The sequence below is a fragment of the Thermobia domestica genome, chromosome 11, assembly GCF_964235325.1.
Source record: "Thermobia domestica chromosome 11, izTheDome1.hap1.1, whole genome shotgun sequence".
Taxonomy (NCBI): Eukaryota; Metazoa; Arthropoda; class Insecta; order Zygentoma; family Lepismatidae; genus Thermobia; species Thermobia domestica.
The window spans coordinates 149,125,666-149,145,095 of NC_137464.1; positions in this window are offsets into that span (position 1 = coordinate 149,125,666).

The window sequence follows — 19,430 nt, forward strand, 5'->3', positions numbered from 1 at the left end:
GTATGTATACAATTTAAGATCGGTAAAATAAATACAGATGAAAGATGAAATAGTAGGCTCTAATCTATATTAAGGATGTATTTCATGCTTGTATTTTAACCTGCGTCTGATTTGTTGAGAGGAATGCAGAAAGTTTCTACATTTATTTATTTAATAGCAGAAATGTCCGTTCATCGCACAGGAACAGTAGGTTTATTTGAAAAATATTTGGAATGTTTGTTTGGACATCCTTCCTCACCTCAAAATGCATATTTGAATTGAAGTGAACTAATGAAGACCAAGCTCGGCTTAAGTGCTAACTATATGCAAAAATTCGTTTCAAACAGTTGATTTGTTTCTTTTGGTGAGACAGGAAATATCGATGGCAATTTTATATTGTATGTTGAAGAAACAAATAGAAATTGTCCCCACTCCTAAAAGTGGTATTTTCGAAAACTTTAGAGTATATGTTCACAGAGCTTTAACAAGTTTATATACATACAGGTTTCATTGTCCAAACATTAGGGGTTCATGAGATAGTATATTTTGTTACATAATTTTTGAATCTACTATCCCCCTAGTTACGCATTTTAATGAAACTGACATGACAAAAGCCAGGTTCGAACTAAATATTAACTACATTCAAAACTTCAACCAAGAGTTTTCCCATCATGATGAGACAGTATTTGATTCTAATTGAAGAATGTCATTGTAAAAATTGCCTCTTCCTTCTATGAAAACGGAATTTTTGAAAATGCAGGAACAACTGGCAACATATTTTAAATTAGGAATATATATGGCAAATTTCGTATTCTTAATTTAAAGGTCTCGTGGGATACTTAATTTTTGACATAAACTTTGAACTATATTTCGCTTCTTAGTATATGCTTCTTAATGAAAGTAAAATAAATAAATAAAACAGAATGTAGTGGAAGCTAGGGCTGTTCCGATAATCGAGTAATCGATAACAATTCGATAAAATTTCAAAACCGTTTCATCGATAAAGATTTTTAATTTTATCGAATTATCGAACTTTCGAGACTCCCGAAATGTTCGAGACTCTCGAAATGATCGAGACTCCCGAAATGTTCGAGACTCCCGAAATGTTCGAGACTCCCGAAATGATCGAGACTCCCGAAATGATCAAGACTCCCGAAATGTTCGAGACTCCCGAAATGTTCGAGACACTCGAAATGTTCGAGACTCTCGAAGTTTTCGAGGCACTCGAAATGTAAGAAACATTAGACAACTTCGAGACACTCGAACTCTTCGAGAGTCTCGAATTGTTTGAAAGCAGCGAATACAGAAATATATCAATATGATCGCATTTGTCGAGTCGCTTGAATATTTTGAAAAGTTCGGGATTATCGGAGTGTTCGGAAAAACAATGAATTCGAGGCTATCATAGTTGTATATAATATATATTACATATATGCAGAGTGTTTATTTTAAAACTTCTCTCCTTAGCAATGAAGTGAAGGAAAAGTTTTTTCCCCACAGATCTGTATAAGGTTTAAGCAGTCTGTCAGAAGTCTACTAATAGTCACTTTGCCGATTCCGCCAATAACGGGGCAGGCGGAAAAATAATTTTAATATGATTTCGAGGATTTAGTTTAAAGTTCTGTATAGAGATAGGTACTGATATAGGTAGAGGTAAGGAAAGTCGATAAGGCTGAAGACTTATCAAACTTCCGTTTCGAAAATTTACTCTCCGGCGCTCGAATGCCTTCGAGTATTTGAGATTGTCGTGAAACAAACCTTGAGAATTTTGGGTGTGAAGCTCTCCCTATTACAGGCCGTCCTGTCTGTCTGTTTGCATGTGGCATCCGACGATAACTTTCGAACGGATTGTCCGATTTTGATGGAACTCATTTTAAAATGCTCTCTTTTGCTTTCACCAGACACCTATTGTTTTGGTTGCCATACCACAAGGGGATTTTTCCCGAATTGAAGTATTTGTTCTTACTTTGGGCGTAGGCGTGTGAAAGGTACGATAACTTTCGAATGAATTATCCGATTTTAAAGAGGATTGGTCTAAATGCATATGTCAGGTATCTGTTGCTCTTGGTTACCTTACGATATTTGATTTTGTGCATAAGATGCCGTGCGGCTCTGGGTATTACCAACCTCAGATTCAATGTGTACCTGGGAGGGAGGGATGCGGCCGAAGCGTGGTGCCGACAACACCACATTCATCTACGACTGAGGACACACTCCCTACATGCCCTCATGGCATGATGCTATGCACAAGGGAGAACTTTACATATGACAGAACGAAGACTAAAGGAAAATGAAGTTAAATCTTCCAGTTTAATGACCTACTATTATGTCTGTTAGGCTAAGGGAGAAGTATGATTAAGGCAAGTGAATGATGATGGAATAATTGGTGGAATGGGAATGTGGAAGGAAACGAGAGTACGCCGAGAAAACCCACGGACACGATGTTGTCCACCACAAACTTACTTGGTCGGGGATCGAACCAGGGAGGGACAAAAGGGATGAAGGGGAAAGGAGAAAAACACACATCCTCTGACTTACATTTCAATGGCTCTGATTCAATTTCCATATCAAATTAAAATAACTTCCGATCACTTCTTAAGGAAAAATAGAAAACATTATTTCCTCAAGAGTTCTTTCATCTGCTTCGTATATTGTTGCAAACAGCCTTTCAAAGAAAGATGGTCGTGCAGTTACTTGCTTTGCAGTTGTTGAAAGAAATATTAGACCCTATCTCTCCTGTTGTGTCCTGCATACAATAGACTACTTATCATTGTTTCTTTCTTTTAAGAAACAAGAAGCCAATGTCTTTAAAACCGATTACGATTACATTGCACTTCGGTTGTAATCAGATTTTTCTATGGGAAACAAGGTTATACTGCTAATTCAAGCTGAAACAGTACTGGAAAGTGTGTTCAAGTTACTGAAGTGAAAATGTCAGCGAAAAGATCATATGGGATATTTAGATCATTCTGAAACTTGGATATTTGGATAGGGCTCATACTAGTTCCTAAATAAAATCTTGACCGGACTACGGTAGATCCTATAGTATTGGAGCTATGGACCTATAAAGTTCATTTATTCATGTTTTCGGCATCCTATAACTCCAAAAGGAAGCATTTGTGCACCCAGGTTGGTCTATACTTTTTGTTTTATCTTGGTCTCAGGATAGGGTTGCCATATTTTGAAATTAGAAAAGCGGGAGATTCTAAACCGTAAGTACTGATGTGAATTTGTGTATTAGAAATACTGACGATCCTTCTGACTTTTTTTTTTTTTAGTGATTTCTTTGTTAAGTGACACTTCCAATGTACTTTTCTAACAAAACTAAAGTAAAGAAAATTTAGTTTTTGCCTTTAATGTTTTCTTAAGTTCAACAAATGTGAGTCTCGAATTGTAAAGTAAGTATTAAATAAGTATTACAGTAAAATATCTCTAATAAGGATTTCTCTAAGACGTTTTCAAAAAAAAAAAAAAAAGCAAGCGATATATGGCAGATGTTGTTCATACGGCTTTCTCTCTAAGGAATACAAAATAATTTCTAAACTTTTATCGTAAGAAAGCTAAAACATATTTAGGAGTCTTGGTCCATCTCTTATAAAATTTCTGATCATTTTCAAAGATTTCTACTTGAAATCATACTAACATACGAAAATACCACATTTCACAATATATGAAATACAGTATAAACATTTTAAAAGAAAAAATACTAATAATGAATCTAATCTAAACAATATGCTAAGGATCCGTAGGTTCAATTTGCAATCATTTCTGAATATATAAAGACTAGTTGAACATATAGATTACGTAACAACATAGATGTGTTCAGTTGAACTGGACAGAATGTTATCAAAGAAATACGCACCCATGAGATCATACATTAGTATTCATGGGTTGAACCAAAATGTGTATGATTATGCCAATTTTTTTACATTTTTCATTCCCTTTAACTTCCTTTAAAAAATCTCGATGGCATAAAATCTTATCATAAAATTCTACGCATGATACGTCTTTTATATTGTACAAAACCAGTAGTAATAATTTGACAGTTTTTGCGTTCATCTTGTTTCTGTCATCTGTCCATTCGCGATTGAGATTGACACAGAAATGTAGCGGTTTAAGTTGAATATAACAACACTTTATCAACAAAGTCGTCTTAGATTTTTCTCCAATCCGAAAAAGCGGGTGGTTTTTCATGATTAAGAGATGATTAAGCGGGGGACGAATATAAGACCTGAAAATCTGGTGGTATCCGCTAAAATTAGGTAATGTGGCAACCCAAACGTTGGCGGTGTTGTTTTGAAACACTATATAAAATAATGCACCACGTATTCTAAATTGATGCAAAACTCTTACGTTTTTAAAACCTACATTATTCGTCCAGGAAGCAAACGACGCTTCTGGATCCGCTAGTGTGTGGATTCATCATAATGTACAAACCAACTGTATAGAACATATGGTACACTGTATATTCACTGTCGAGGAAATAGATTTATTTCCGTTTTTCACCTTCGTTAAACTTAGTGATGATTTCAAGGTTTCCCCCGCGTAGTCTTATCATACGTCCTAGTTGAGTTGAGTTGAGTTGATTTTAGTTTAGCGTCCCTTTCAGCAGCGAGGCTATATGAGACGTGGACCTACTGCTTAACGTGGAATCCGAACCACATGAGCTCCCGCCGGGAATCGAACCCGGGTCTCCCACGCCAAAGGCGCGTATGCTAACCGCTTAGCCACGGAGGAGCTCTCATACGTCCTAGATTCAAGCCCGATCCGGAAAATTGTCTGGGATTAACTAATGCCCAAAATTTTAGGGAGAATGGAAGACTTGGAAATTTCTCTGTGTTTGGTCAAGTGCTTGGCTTGCAATTCTGTCTTGTGCTGATATTTATGAAAAAATCAATAACGATAAGGTGTTCTTCGCAAGAATACTTTACTCAGGAAAATAATTAAGACAATAATATAAAAAGATATATTTTAAGTATAGAAAATGAGCATAAGCATTTTAGGAAGTTAAGATTAGACTTTTCTTAACTTCTCAATAAACAGACACACCATTCTTAAAAATATCCAGAAATTATGGTAATCCTACCCCGGGAGATTTTGAATACACGGAGGGTGAAAGTAGCAAAAATACTGGTAAACCACGGTGAACATGATCAGAGATATGTTTGTGGGGAAATATTCCTCCTAAACAACCCCTGAAATCACCACTGATTTGACTGATTTATTTTACTTTATTTTACTGAAAGGCTAAAGGGGGAGTTTGTGCCCAAAGCATCATCATATCTGATTGCGACAATGTGTGAACTAGTGGCCATTAAGAGAAAGCAAACACGACAGAAGATAATACATTTGGCTTAAAATTAAAATTTTGCTATAACATTTTAGCAACACCGTGCGTGATTAATATGGTTGAGGTGTTGGGCGTATACTATATCGTATGAAGAGCAAATTACCATATTTGTACGTTTAAGACCGTATCTCTGGCAACACTAATGCCTCTTTCACATTATCCGGCGATTTGCCGGATCCGGTTCCGGCTGTTTGCCGGATCCGGTTTCGGCCCCTTTCATATTATCCGGCGTTTTGCCGTGGATGAAAAATATGCGAGCAGGGTTGCTGTGCAACTGAAGAAACAAAACTCAGTGACTCTTGTGTTGTGGTGGTTGTAATGGACAGACGCAAAATGTGTTTTTTACTCGCCTTGTTAAGACACAGGCAGAAAAAAAAGTCAGAGACACATATGGGTTCACCTTTTTTAGAGAAGCGGTATCTTGAAGGAGATTTTTCTATACTGTTTCGACAATTAAGGGAAGACGAAGGAAAATTCTTTAATTACTTTCGTATGTCTATCGCATCTTTTGATGAGTTGTTGGATCGCGTGCGGACCCAGCTGCAAAGGCAGAATACAAAATTTAGGAACTGTATTCAACCTCCAGAAATGCTGGCTGTAACATTAAGGTAAGATAATTTGTATTTTTTATACACATAGATAACGTTAAATTTAATGTAATTGAATAGATGGTTGAAGAAATTATCTGAGTCAATTTCGTGTAGTCATAACATATTAAAGAAAAACCATGTTAAAACATTTCACTACAATATACGAGACGAAACACCCAACACAAGAAGTTAATTCCTTTATCAATAGTACCTTACATATATTCGCAGCTGAATGTCCAAGGTGATGGATCCAGGTCCCTTCTGTAATCAATAGAATAGTGTAGCCAGTGATGGATCTAGCCTGGGGCCAGGGGGGCCTATGCCCCCCAGTTTTTTGAGTGACAAAAATAATTTAACATATTATTTATATATTTTTGTAAGTTTATAGTAAACTCATGATATATCTATGATAGCCTGGGTTCTGGCAGCCCCCCATGTTTTCCCTTCTAGATCCGCCACTGAATTTAGACTAAATTAGTAATAAAAATAATAATGTATGGCTAGGCAGAGTATAAGATTTCTATAACATTTTTCCGGGGCCCCTTTTTCCTTGTGATAATTTCGAATTCTAAGGGGGAGGGGAATAATTTCACACCAAAAAGTCTCTTTTTTCTCAGACCATTGAAAAGGGGACTTTTTTTCTTAGGTCTACTAATTCAAAACTTTGGGACCAATTCATCCAATTTGTTTTAATTCTAAATTTTTGATTTTATTTTATTATTACTTTTTTTTTTAGATTGGTCATTATAATTTTCTCCCCAAATTCGTATTTTTGAGTTAGAAATGTTAGGCTCGGCCATTTTGGATTACTTTTGAGGGCAAAATAAGTTTCCAATCGAAAAAAAGTCCAAACTTGAAAGTAAGCAAATACTACATGATCCTCAGATTCGACCGTAAATTGACCTGCAAAAGGCAGATTGGAAAGACGGGTAGCAACCTCTCTCTCTCTCTCTTTTTTTTTTTTTTTAATTTTTGAATATTTTCTTAGAAAGACCTTTTAACACATATTTTCCCCCCTACAATTCATATTTTTGAGTCAGGACCGATTATCACGACCAAGTTACGATGAAGGGGGTTATAAATTAAAGTTTTAAATCCAAATCAAATATTTTGTCTTAAATACTGTCTCTCTTCCAATTCAGTACGCGAATAACTTTCGACGAACATTTGTTGTGTTAAAAGAATTGTGAAGAAATAAATTAATGTTAAATTGTTTCATTTCAATAAAACGAGGGGGCCGTGGTGGGTAAGTGGCAGAGGATTCACCTCTGGTGCAGGGGTGCTTGGTTCGATCCCAGCTCGCGCCAAGTGAACTTTGTGTTGGACAAGTAACGTTTGTGTGGGTTTTCTCGGGGTTCTCCCGTTTTCTCTTACTTTCTTTATTCCATCATTTCATTCATTTCTCATCATCACCGTCTCTTTTAGCCTAGCCAACAGAACCATAGGACGTAATACAAAATTTAGAACCTTATTACTAGAAAACTTAATCCAGTAGTTATGTTTTTTTTTTTTTTTTTTACTTTTATGTATTTGAAACTACATCTTGATTGTGTGTTGTCATTTCATTCAAAGCTAATGTAAAATTAGTTCTTCAGTTCTAGTCCTTCCTTTGTCAGTATAATACTAGTGGAATTCTTCTTACGACAAATAATAGGTATGACCAAATTTAGTGTGTGGTTCTAATGATTTTCCAAAACCTGGAGTTTTTCCGAAATCCGAATATTTTTGGTCATTCTTCTTCTTCTTCTTCTTCTTCTTCTTCTTATTATTATTATTATTATTATTATTATTATTATTATTATTATTATTATTATTATTATTATTATTATTATTATTAATATCTTCTTCATTATTGGTATCGATAACGAAAATACCGATATATATCCATACCGATATACTTTGCCATATTGAGTATCTACAGGGTGTTTCAAAAAATCGCCTCTGGTCTTCAGCCGATACCGCAAAAACTATGAATGTGACACTAACATCTGTCATTTTCTACTACGTTTACATAGAAAGTAAACGCCTCTGTGATCCTCTGGTTCCAATTTTGAAAAAACAACGCCTCTGGCTCCCAGTCGACGGGGGCTGTATTTGGAAGTCAACGCCTTGGGAATATCACCATTCATCTCAGCGACAGCGAAAACTATTGATTTGACACTAATATTGGTTATTTTCGATTATTTTTACATGTCTCGCAATTCTCCAGCCCAGTGACTCCCGGCTCGCATATAATGGTGGCTGAATTTGAAAATCATCCTAATGAAAGTATCACCATTTATCTCAGACCGCGAAAACTGTAAATTTCACACTGATATCGGTCATTGTGGATTATTTTTTACATGTCTCGGTGATCTCCTGGCCCAAGTTCCTTAGCTGATGGGGACTAAATGTGAAAGTAAACGCTATCTTGAGTTTCACCATTGAGCTCAGTGACCCCGAAAGCTATGGATTTGACATTAATATCGGTCATTTTCGATTATTTTTACATGTCTCGAAATTCCTCCCCCCTCCCTCTGGTGATCCCCGGCCCGCATACAAATGGTGGATGAAGTCATCGCTAATGGTAGTGTTACCATTGATCTCAGCGACCGCGAAAACTATGGATTTGACACTAATGTCGGTCATTTTCTACTACTTTTACATGTCCTGGTAAACGCCCCTCTGAGACCTCCTGGTTCGAATTTTGAAAAACACGCATCGGTTTGATCTGGAGCCTGGACCAAGGTACCCGTGACCAAATTTTGGTAACTTCCGGTCCACTCGTATGGTCCCTAGGCCGCACAAAGACAGACAGACACATACGAGACAGACTCGTAAACTCTTTATTTTATTTATATTAGATTATTATTATTATTATTATTATTATTATTATTATTATTATTATTATTATTATTATTATTATTATTATTATTATTATTATACTATTTCGGGTTTATTCTTTTGTTTTAAGCGTTCCGACTATTGACTCAAGTCTCTTTAAAGCACTGCTCTAGTCTCTGAATTCAGAGGACTATTCAAGAAATTACAGCCAGATAATTATAAAATATATAAAGTACGGTATATTTATCAAATATCACATCATGAATTCTCTCTTGCGTTGTGTAGCAAAATAGTACATAAATATATAGCAAAAGACTGTATTGCTGAAATATTTGATAGTGTATATTTCAATTTTGGGTCACCACAAATTTGTAGAAGGTCATTTGTCCAGTGCTACACGGACATCTCCCAATCTTCTATTACATAGAAAAATAATAATTTATATTGATTTCGACACTTCGGTAGTATTGGTCGTTTTCAATTAATTTTACATGTCATCTTTCCCCATATATTGTATATACAGGTTTGGTTAATTACTCCAGATGTACTGGGCCAGAACATAACCACATACACAAACACACTCCACATAACATACAAAACCACATGCTCCCATATTATAGCAGCCACTTTCTGCTCTTTCCTGGCAACACTTGCTTCCTCCCCCAACACCCATCCGGTAGTTTGCCGCGTATATGTGAAGAGCGTCATTGCTTGTAATGTTCCGCTTGGCTATACACGGCGATTTGCCGCGCCGGATTCTAGCAGGGAGATCCGGCTGTTTTTGCTCGCCGGACGAATGTCCGGTGACCGCCGCACATATGTGAAGAGCTTCATTGCTTGCAATGTCTTTCTACCTCGTCCGGCAATTCGCCGGAACCGGATCCGGCAAATCGCCGGATAATGTGAAAGGGACATTATACACTAGCTGTTAGCAAATAACAAACAAGAGATAAAATTCAGGGAAAAATGAACGCTTTCTGTGTGGGGGGAGGGGACGAAAAAGCAATCCCTTTGTGCACGCTTTCCTTTCTACTCGCTTTCCTTTGCAATAACTTATCAGATAAAAAAAGTTGTTTGACTAGTTTGGCTGCAAGAAGGATTCATTGGAGAGGTGAAGGATCTGAACTGTCCACTACTTTTGATAATACCCGAAACTTCGATAATACTCAAAATTTCGATAATACCCGAAACTTCGATAATACTTGAAATGTCGATAATACCCGAAACTTCGATAATACTCGAAATTCCGATAATACCCGAAACTTCGATAATACTCGAAATTCCGATAATACCCGAAACTTCGATAATACTCGAAATTTCGATAATACCCGAAACTTCGATAATACTCGACATTTCGATAATACCCGAAACTTCGATAATACTCGAAACTTCGATAATACTCGAAATTTCGATAATACCCGAAACTTCGATAATTTCAAATACTCGAAGGGTTTCGAGTAATCGGTGACAACTCGATAAATTTTCAGTCCCGAAGTTCGATAGGTCCTCTGCCTTATCGAACACCCCTAGTGGAAGCTTGTTATCATGTTACCTTCATTAAAATGTATATCCTACAAAAGGAGAGGGGTTCAAAATATATATCAAAAATATATTTTACAAACCACTCAAGTTAGACAGATCAAACCCGGTATATAAGCTTCTTATTAAACCTAAACTGACCAGTCCTAGTATTTTCGAAAATTTTAATTTTAAGCAGAGGAGGTCAATTTTTATTCACTAAAATTTCGTTTACCGATATTTCTGTGCTGCAAAATTTCCTGCACGGAAAGCTTCAGCACAATGGAGGGGGTTGGATTGATTTCTTCAGTAAAAGAAAGTAGTATTCTTTTCTTTGTCCAAATCTGTTTTCAATTTATATTTTAATATGAAAAATCTACTTCATATTAATATTCAAAGTCCAGTTTTCTTATTTGTCATATTTTCCGTTTGCCATTTTTCCGTTGCTTATTTATTTTATTCAGGTTTATTTTCCTCTGCAATTAAATTAGTGAACCTATAAATGTAATTCTTTCTTGTATTAGGGGGACCGCGGTGGCTCAGTGGTAGATCGTTCCCTTCTGGTGCTCAAGAACCCGGGTTCGATCCCAGCCCCACCAAGTGAACTTTGTGGTGGACAAACACCGGGTGCGTGAGTTTCCTCGGGGTTCTTCCGTTTCCTCCCACTTTCTTCATTCCACCATTTCATTCATTACTCATCATCACCGTCTCCTTTAGCCTAACCGGCATAACCGTGGGACGTAAAACTCAAAGATTTCATTTCATTCTTTCTTTATTGTATTAATTATCATATAATACAATTACATTATTAGTGGTGAGCTTTTGTCCACTTATGTCCGGAGAGCATAATGCCGGTGAGCTTATGTCGGCGACCTTATGAAATGGTCTGATTAATGGCGTACTCCCCGCTCCAATTTCAACTCCTCATACAGTTGTTAAAATTAATCGGAATTTTCTAACTTTTCCTATTTTTGCGACAGTCCAAACTACACCTATTAGAATCGAATTTTGTTAAAATAATATTAGTCATTTTCGTATCGATTTTCATTGTTTCTGCTTACAGAATCTACGTGGATAGAGCTATTATTTAATTACAAAATAATGTGTTTTCTTATATCTAATAGAAGTACCTAGCACGTTAATATTGAATTTTTTTTAAACACTTGCATTACCAAAATGAATTTAACCAGTCCAACAAAACATGTTATTTATGTAGCTGAAATTTGCAATAGGTCTTCAGCTCACTGATTAATTGATTGATTGGTTATCGTTTAGCGTCTCCTTTCATCAGTGAGGCTATATGAGACGTGGACTTACAGTTTTAACGTGGAATCGGAACCACTGTCGTTCAAAGCTCCCTCACCGGGAATCGATCACCAAAGGCACGCTTACTAGCCACTAGACCAGTGAGGAAGGCTTGTAATAATGTTGTTCAATTTTTCTTATTAGGAATAAATTACAGATGATTTTATTTATTATCGTTTACTCAACGTAACGGAGATGTCCAAATGACAGTATGATAAACTGATTTTGAATGTGATAGTGCAAGTATTGAACCATTATGTGGTCCACAATCCAGCTTACACATTCTTTCTCGTCAGCCTCGCTCTGAACCCTGTCACCAAATCAGCCTAAGGCATTCAAAGTGAAAGTGTTAGTGCTCTGAAGAATGTTAACCCTTCCCCGTCGCATCCCCATTGTTAAGAAACCAACTACCCAACCCCGAGTCAGTGAAGCGGAAATCGACCTACGATGCGAATTTTGTGCTCAGGAACTGCATCAATTAGTAAGTACAACAAAACTAGTAAATCCCAGATGTGTTAAAGCAGACCTTCACCCTCATGTTTTATTGTATTGCCAAGCCTCGAGGCACGTTCATTGTCGTGCTCTGTATAGATAATAGCTATGTATCCGAAACCATGCTTCAAAATCATACTTGTAAATTGTTTTGTCTTTTTCAAACTAATTTTGGCTTACGGGCCAAAGCCCTATCAAATAATTATGATGTAATCACAATCACTGAAAGTTTTTTTTTAAAAGACTGTCATATTGATGCGTAATTATTTGATAAAAGATATCTAGTTTTTCATCAAGACAAATCTTGAACTATCAAATAATTATAAAGGAAGGTTGTAAAAATGAACTTAGGTAATTTCGTCACCGGAAATTTCGCCACCGGAATTTTCGTCACGGTGATTTCGTCACCGGAAATTTTGACATAGTAATTTCGTCACCTGTAATTTTGTCACCAAAATATTAGAATGTAGGAAGTTTTGTCATGGTCATTTTTTCACCTTTGTTGAACTAAGTAGAGACAAGGTAAACGACCAAAACAGCTAATCTTATCTTAATCAAACTTGGAAAACAATTCAGTTGGTGTTCGACTCTGGAAAATCGAAGTTTCGGATACTTGACGCAAGAACAAACAATAATAAAAGAACATAATGTCAGCTTCAGAAAATGTTAAAAGCATAGGTAAAATGGGCCGCTAATGGATTTATATATCACTATTTACAAATATTAAGTTTTCAAAATTTCAGAACAGAAAATAGAAAAAAAAAAATATAACGTTATAATGCAATAAGTGTTTTACATGTTGATTTTCTACTATTCATAACATGATAGGAAACAACAAGCAAATTTTTTTTCAAACATTTAGTTCCAGTGTTATACGTTATGCACAAAGACTGGAGTCATTTCTGCAAAATCTAAAACACTCTTCTATTTATTTTTTTTTATTTTTTTATTTTTTATTTATTTATTTTTTTTTTTTTTTTGACCCACAGCATCTTGATGTAGCACAGTTGAAATAGTTTCTTCAACTTGTTGAATTAAGTACTATCAAAATAGTCCGAAAGTTCCAGCTCTTCCTCCGAAGCCTCTTATATTCCTGATGCACATCTGCTGCGGGAAGAAATGCCAATCAATTCATTTTCTCGCATAATAGACGAAATTTCTCATTGTTCTTGTACCATTCTGGGAATCCAATCGCTTGGACCTTTCTCCACGTTGAGTGAGTCAGGTGAAAACAAGCAATGTTGTACACGAGTTGAATTTCCAAAAGTTGCTTTTAGAGCCTGCATTTCCGCTATCTCGAAATCCATAATCACAGTTACAGGGGTCGGATATTCACTTAATTCACTGCACTGATGCACCAGCGCACGAAACAGTTCTTCATATGAATTCTGTGTCTTGCTCTGCATTAGGGCGTACACCTAGTAAATTAAGTCTCACTTCAAGTAATATATACGTACGTGATACTTTTTTTTTTTTTTTTAAAGGAGCCATTGAAAAGTTGTCGTCCACCATGCATGTTTCACTTCTCAATAGCTTCATAAGGCTATATTTAAAGGAACTTCCAGAAATACTTATACGTTTATCTTAATTTATATAAATTTGTTTTCTTCACATATATCCAATAACAATGTTTACTCAGAGTTGAAGTATAATATTCTTCCTTCAATAGCTCCTAAAAATGATCACTCTTTTCAAATGACTTAGTTAACATGGAGGAAGGTCCAAGAGTTTGAGGTCAGAGAACGGTACAACAACGATGCAAATTTTCGTCTACTTTGCAGGAAAATTAACGGATTGGATATGTACCCATATTTGTTTGCTATTTTCTGTTCTGAAATTTTGATATTGGCGAAACTTAGTACTTGTAAATAGTGATATATTCACCATGTTGCCTGTGCTTTTAACATTTTCTGAAACTGGCACTATTTTCTCCTACTGGCGCTTGCTCCTACGTCGAGTACCCGGAACTTCAATTTTGCAGAGTTCAACACCAACCGAATTGTTTTCCAAGTTTGATTAAAATAACGTAAGCTGTTTTGGTCATTTGCTTTCCCTCTATTTAGTTCAAGAAGGGCGAAAAATAACCGTGACAAAATTTCCTATATGATAATATTTCTCTGATAGAATTACCGGAAACCTTTTTTTTTCTCTTATCTCAAATACGATATCTAAAATATGTACTTCTTTATTTAATAAGCTATCGATTATGCTGCATAGTTTTGCTTCAGTTGAAGATTAAGGAAAGCTTCAAAACTTCAAAAACTTTTTCGAGTTCATTTTTTTGTACTTCTATTATGCTCTAAAAGAAACCTGTGATGAAATTATCGTGACAAAATTTTCGGTGACGAAATTACCTATATGGCAATATTTTGGTGACGAAATTACCGGTGACGAAATTGCCGTGACGAACTTTCCGGTGACGAAGTTTCCGGTGACGAAATTACCGCCGCCCTGTAAAAATAGCAGTATCAAAATTACAATGTATCCTATATAAATTCTTGTGATCTAAATTTTGAATATGTAATTGTCAAGCTCTCCAGTCACTCACTAAAGATATTTATTTGTGCAGTATACATTCCTTCGAATACAACTGTAGCGACATATGAATTGTTTTATGAATTATTAAGAGTAATGCTCCAATAGAAAGCAATGTTCTGTGCACAGGGGACTTTCATATAAATCAAATAACATGTTATAATATGACTTTCAGCAAATAAATGTAAAGAATTAAATAACTTCATGTCCATGTAACTAAATGTCCCATAATGACATTCAAAATAGTAATGGTCGAATATTAGACTTACACGGGAGGGTCCCACAAGTTGTCGCTAAAATTTGATTGCCACATAGCACATCTGATAGAGCACCATGAGAAATGAACATTAGCAAAATTTAAAGTGCTATGGACCAGAAGGATAGATAGGAGCTAGGGGGGTTCAAAATTTGAATATCGAAAAAATTATATCATGGAATTATGTACGTTTAAAGTAAATATCTTCAAAACCGTTAAAGCAATCAAAACAAAAGTTGCACAATATAATGAGAACAAAACGCCATATCGAAAGCCATAAACAGTGTTGCCAACTCAGCATAAAAATATTCTGTTTGAAATAGCACCATATTCAAATGTGCACAGATTTAAAATGCACTATTATCACTAAACATAACAGTGGTGTAGTGATACAGTGTTGCACGCTATTGGGGCTAGGTGTATTGAAAATGTACAATGGAGAAGTTTGATATGTGACAACAGATGGTAATAAAAGAATCTGTGTCTCATACTATGAATTTAGTTTAAATGCATAACACAGATAGTATAACATAGCAAAACGTCAGCAGTGTCACAAAATATTGATGCATTGGAAAAACGAAATTGAGTGATGCAGTTTTTACGTCCTGTGTCAGCTTCGAATCTATATAGGACTGTAAAGTGCGATCCGAATCACTATGAAAGAGAAAGATTACAATGAAATTTGAGGTGAAAAATACAACAAAAACATGTCCGAGGCGGGATTGAAACCCGCGATGCCTAATATATCGGTTTTCTAGCTTTCTAGGCCACACTGCTATCCTGGCCAACTAAAAACGAAATAAGCTAGTAATAAAATAATTATATTTCCAATGTGAATATGGTAATATTACAGTGTACAAACATAATCATATGGTACGTAGGAGAGGAAGTAAAACAATATGTCACTTAACACGAAAGACAGAAATCAAGAAACTACTCTTCCAAATACTGATAACATAATCGAGAACCAGTTTACAGAAATAGGAAAAAACACGTGTTTCTTTCCTCACGTGTATCATTTTGTTTTCGCAAGTTGTCTGCTTATTCGCCGGGGCTACAGAAGTATAATGCAAAATCCTTATTTGTTTCTAGTGCATTCCTTTATTTCTTTTCTTGCCACATATCAGACTTCTCTATTTTTCATTTTCAGCACACGTAGCTCCAATAGTGTGCAACACTGTATCACTACAATTCACTGTTATGTTGAGTGATAATAGTGCATTTTGTATATGGTGCTATTTCAAATAAAATATTTTTATCCTGAGTTGGCAACACTGCTTCACCTATGGAAACACTATTTATGGTTTTCGATAGGGTATTTTGTTCTTATTATATTGTGCAACTTTTGTTTTGATTGCTTTAACGGTTTTGAAAGTATTTACTTTAAACGTACATAATTCCATGATATAATTTTTTGGATATTCCAATTTTGAAGCTCTCTTGCTCCTATCCTTCTGGTCCATAGTCCTTAAATTTTGGTAATGTTCATTTCTCATGATGCTCTATCAGATGTGCTATGTGGCAATCAGATTTTAGCGACAACCTGTGGGACCCTCCCGTGTTAGTACTCTCAAATCTTAACGACGTTTCTGTAATAAAAGTGTGTTCTCTTGTTACTAATGAAGGCCTCACCCAGCTTTACTTATCTCTTTCCCATTTAAACACCTCCAGAAACATAAGAAATAAGTTAACGAATCGGGTTTTAATTTTAGAAAAGCAGATTTCCAAAAGATGTACAGAGAACTCTAAAGTAAACTGGGATTGCCTTTCGCGATCGGATGATGTAAATATTGCATTAAGAAACTTCTATCAAATGATTAACAACATATTTTGTGTGTGTTCCAACCAAAATACATATCAGCGGAATTTATTCATATGTTGGTTTACTTATAATTAAGAAAATAAAATTCAAGACGTACCACCCTAACAAGTGGAAAAAGGGATCAATAAATGCACTTTATCATCGCGATCAATTTGAAATACTGCCAAAAGAAATACAATCTGCCAAAATTATCCTACAATACTTTTATTTTAAACTCAGAATGCTGTATCGAAAAAGACCCAAGCCAAATCTGTTGTTTTATTAACCCACATTTGTCATCAAGTACCCTTACATACAATGACCATGATATACAACGTGCCAATGAAATAGTACAGGCATTTGCACATTATTTTCATACAGTTTACAACAATGTATCCGCCACATAAAACGTTGACTCTTTGCTTTCTAATCAGACCGAATGTAACATATTAAACAACTTTCAATGAGATGAAATAAAACTCGAAGAAACAGAAAATTCTATACGAGCGTTGAAACCAAAAGCATCTTGTGGTTCTGATAACATTCTTCCTTATGTTGTGAAAGGTTTCAGTGATCTATTTAAATATCCACTCCGCATTATAGGCTATTTAATATTTCTATAAATATTACTTGCTTTAAAAATATTGTTATATATAAACGCAGCGGCGCAAATCTGTCTTCAACTTTCGGGGGAACGGGTAAGAATGTTTCCATAATATATTTATTTACTATAGTGATGTTCAAAATATTTATGAAGTTGAAAAACAATGCACAGTGAAATATGAAGGGAGCACAGTGAAGGGTAAGGGGAAAAAACGAGGAATGTCCATGTGTGTGCTTCTTCGGGTGCTTTGTCCTATCTCTTGGTGACTCTACTATTTGACTGTATATGCCATGCATGCGTAGATGTAGAAATATCTATGTAAAAAGCGGCAAAAAATTTGACTAACCCTATTCTTTATACACTGTTTTCAAATATTAAAATGCCCTTTTCTCAAAAATCCAATTTTGTGACATTCCTTCTTTTTTTCCCTTACTCTTGTCGTCAACATTGGAAGCCTGGCAGATTTGAGGCTTATTCTGGGATTGGGGGTGGGGATGGACATGAGACTAATATTACAGAATATGAATCTAATTTCTCTGTTGTATTATATATCAGGCGATCTTGATGAAGTAGTGGTACATATCAGTGCTGTGAACACATTCTGAAATCTGAATATATGCATATTTATAATTGATATGTTTCTACTGAGGCATCCACAATGATCCACATTAAAATTTTATTACACTTGTTTTATAATAATATAAATAATGACTTCTCCGAAACTATGAAGAAAGAAAATTAATTATGTATGATACAACAATATGATGGTGATCTTAATAGCATTATAGTAATCGTTACAGGAATTAAACAAATAGTTGGATATAGATTAACTAATTAATGACAAATTTAATGTAATGAAGTTTCAAATCTTTACATCATTAAGATGAAATGGAAAAGCCAACAAAATTAAATTCATTTCACTTTCTTTTGTGGCAGTCGGACACAAATAATCAGACTTATCCCCAAAAAGCACTTTTCAAATCGGATTATTGGGGGGACAGCCCCCCAGTTCTAAGATTGATGGGGACATGTCCCCCTTCATTCCCCAGGATTTGCGCCAGTGTATAAATGTAATTTTGTTTTAGTTTTTATTTATAAATATTAAAATTACGTAATACAGTAGTTAAATTTCCCATGAACCATGATGCTGCAGGTATTCAACATTCTTAAGAGCTATTCTTGTTTATTTTGATTTAAAGAAGCTACAATTAGATAATACATATTTCGCTCTACTTTTCTATGAAGCCACAGCTTCATTAGTTGCTAGTATATAAATTTCATACTTTGCAAGGTCAAGCAGTTTGCTTACTCTATGATATTAATTAAAAAAAAAAAAAAAAAAAAAAAACGAGTCATGGAGGTTGCTACTAAAACAACAGAAACAAATACCTGCCTCAAATACCATCCCCTCACAACAACCATGAAAAAGTCTTTTTTTTTTTTTTTTTTTTTTTTTGTCGAAGATATGTGCTGTTTCTTTTTGTAAGTTGTTTCAATCTTCCTTTTCCATTCTGCACATGGAATGCGTTTCCTATCTTTTTGGCTCTGTACCAAATGAGTCCACGTGAGTGTGAAGTGAGCGCGAGCGATCACTTCTCTCAACTGAGCTCGCACTTACACGGGTTCGCGCTTATCTCTCTTGACTGGGCTCGCACTCACTTGGGCTCTCAATCTCTTCTCTCAACTTAACTCGCGCTCATTCGCACTCGCGATCATTTCTCTTAACTGGGCTTGCGCTCAATCGGGCTCGCACTCACTTCTCTCCATTGGGTTCGCGCTCACTGCGGCTCGCGCTCACTTATTTTATTGGAGCTCGGACTCACTCGGCTCGTGCTCAATTATTGAGCCCGAGGCCGGTTGAGCGCGAGTGCTGAGCTCATGAGCATTGGGCTCGCGAGTTTGGACACCTATGATGTTCTGTCCTTGTTCTGTCGAGTATCATTTCTACCAAGACATATTTTTATTAATTCTTCATTTGAAGTACCAGTCTTAACAATCCTTTCTCGTGAAAGTTCTTTCGACCCTTTCCTCACTCCTCACTTCTCAGTAATTACGGATGTATACGAAGAAGAGCTGGAACGAAAATAACTCAATATTTGCCAGGTCAAAAATCTTTTTCTCATGAGATAACATCATTTCACACCAAAACAATGTATCGATTCTTATGAAGAATATCC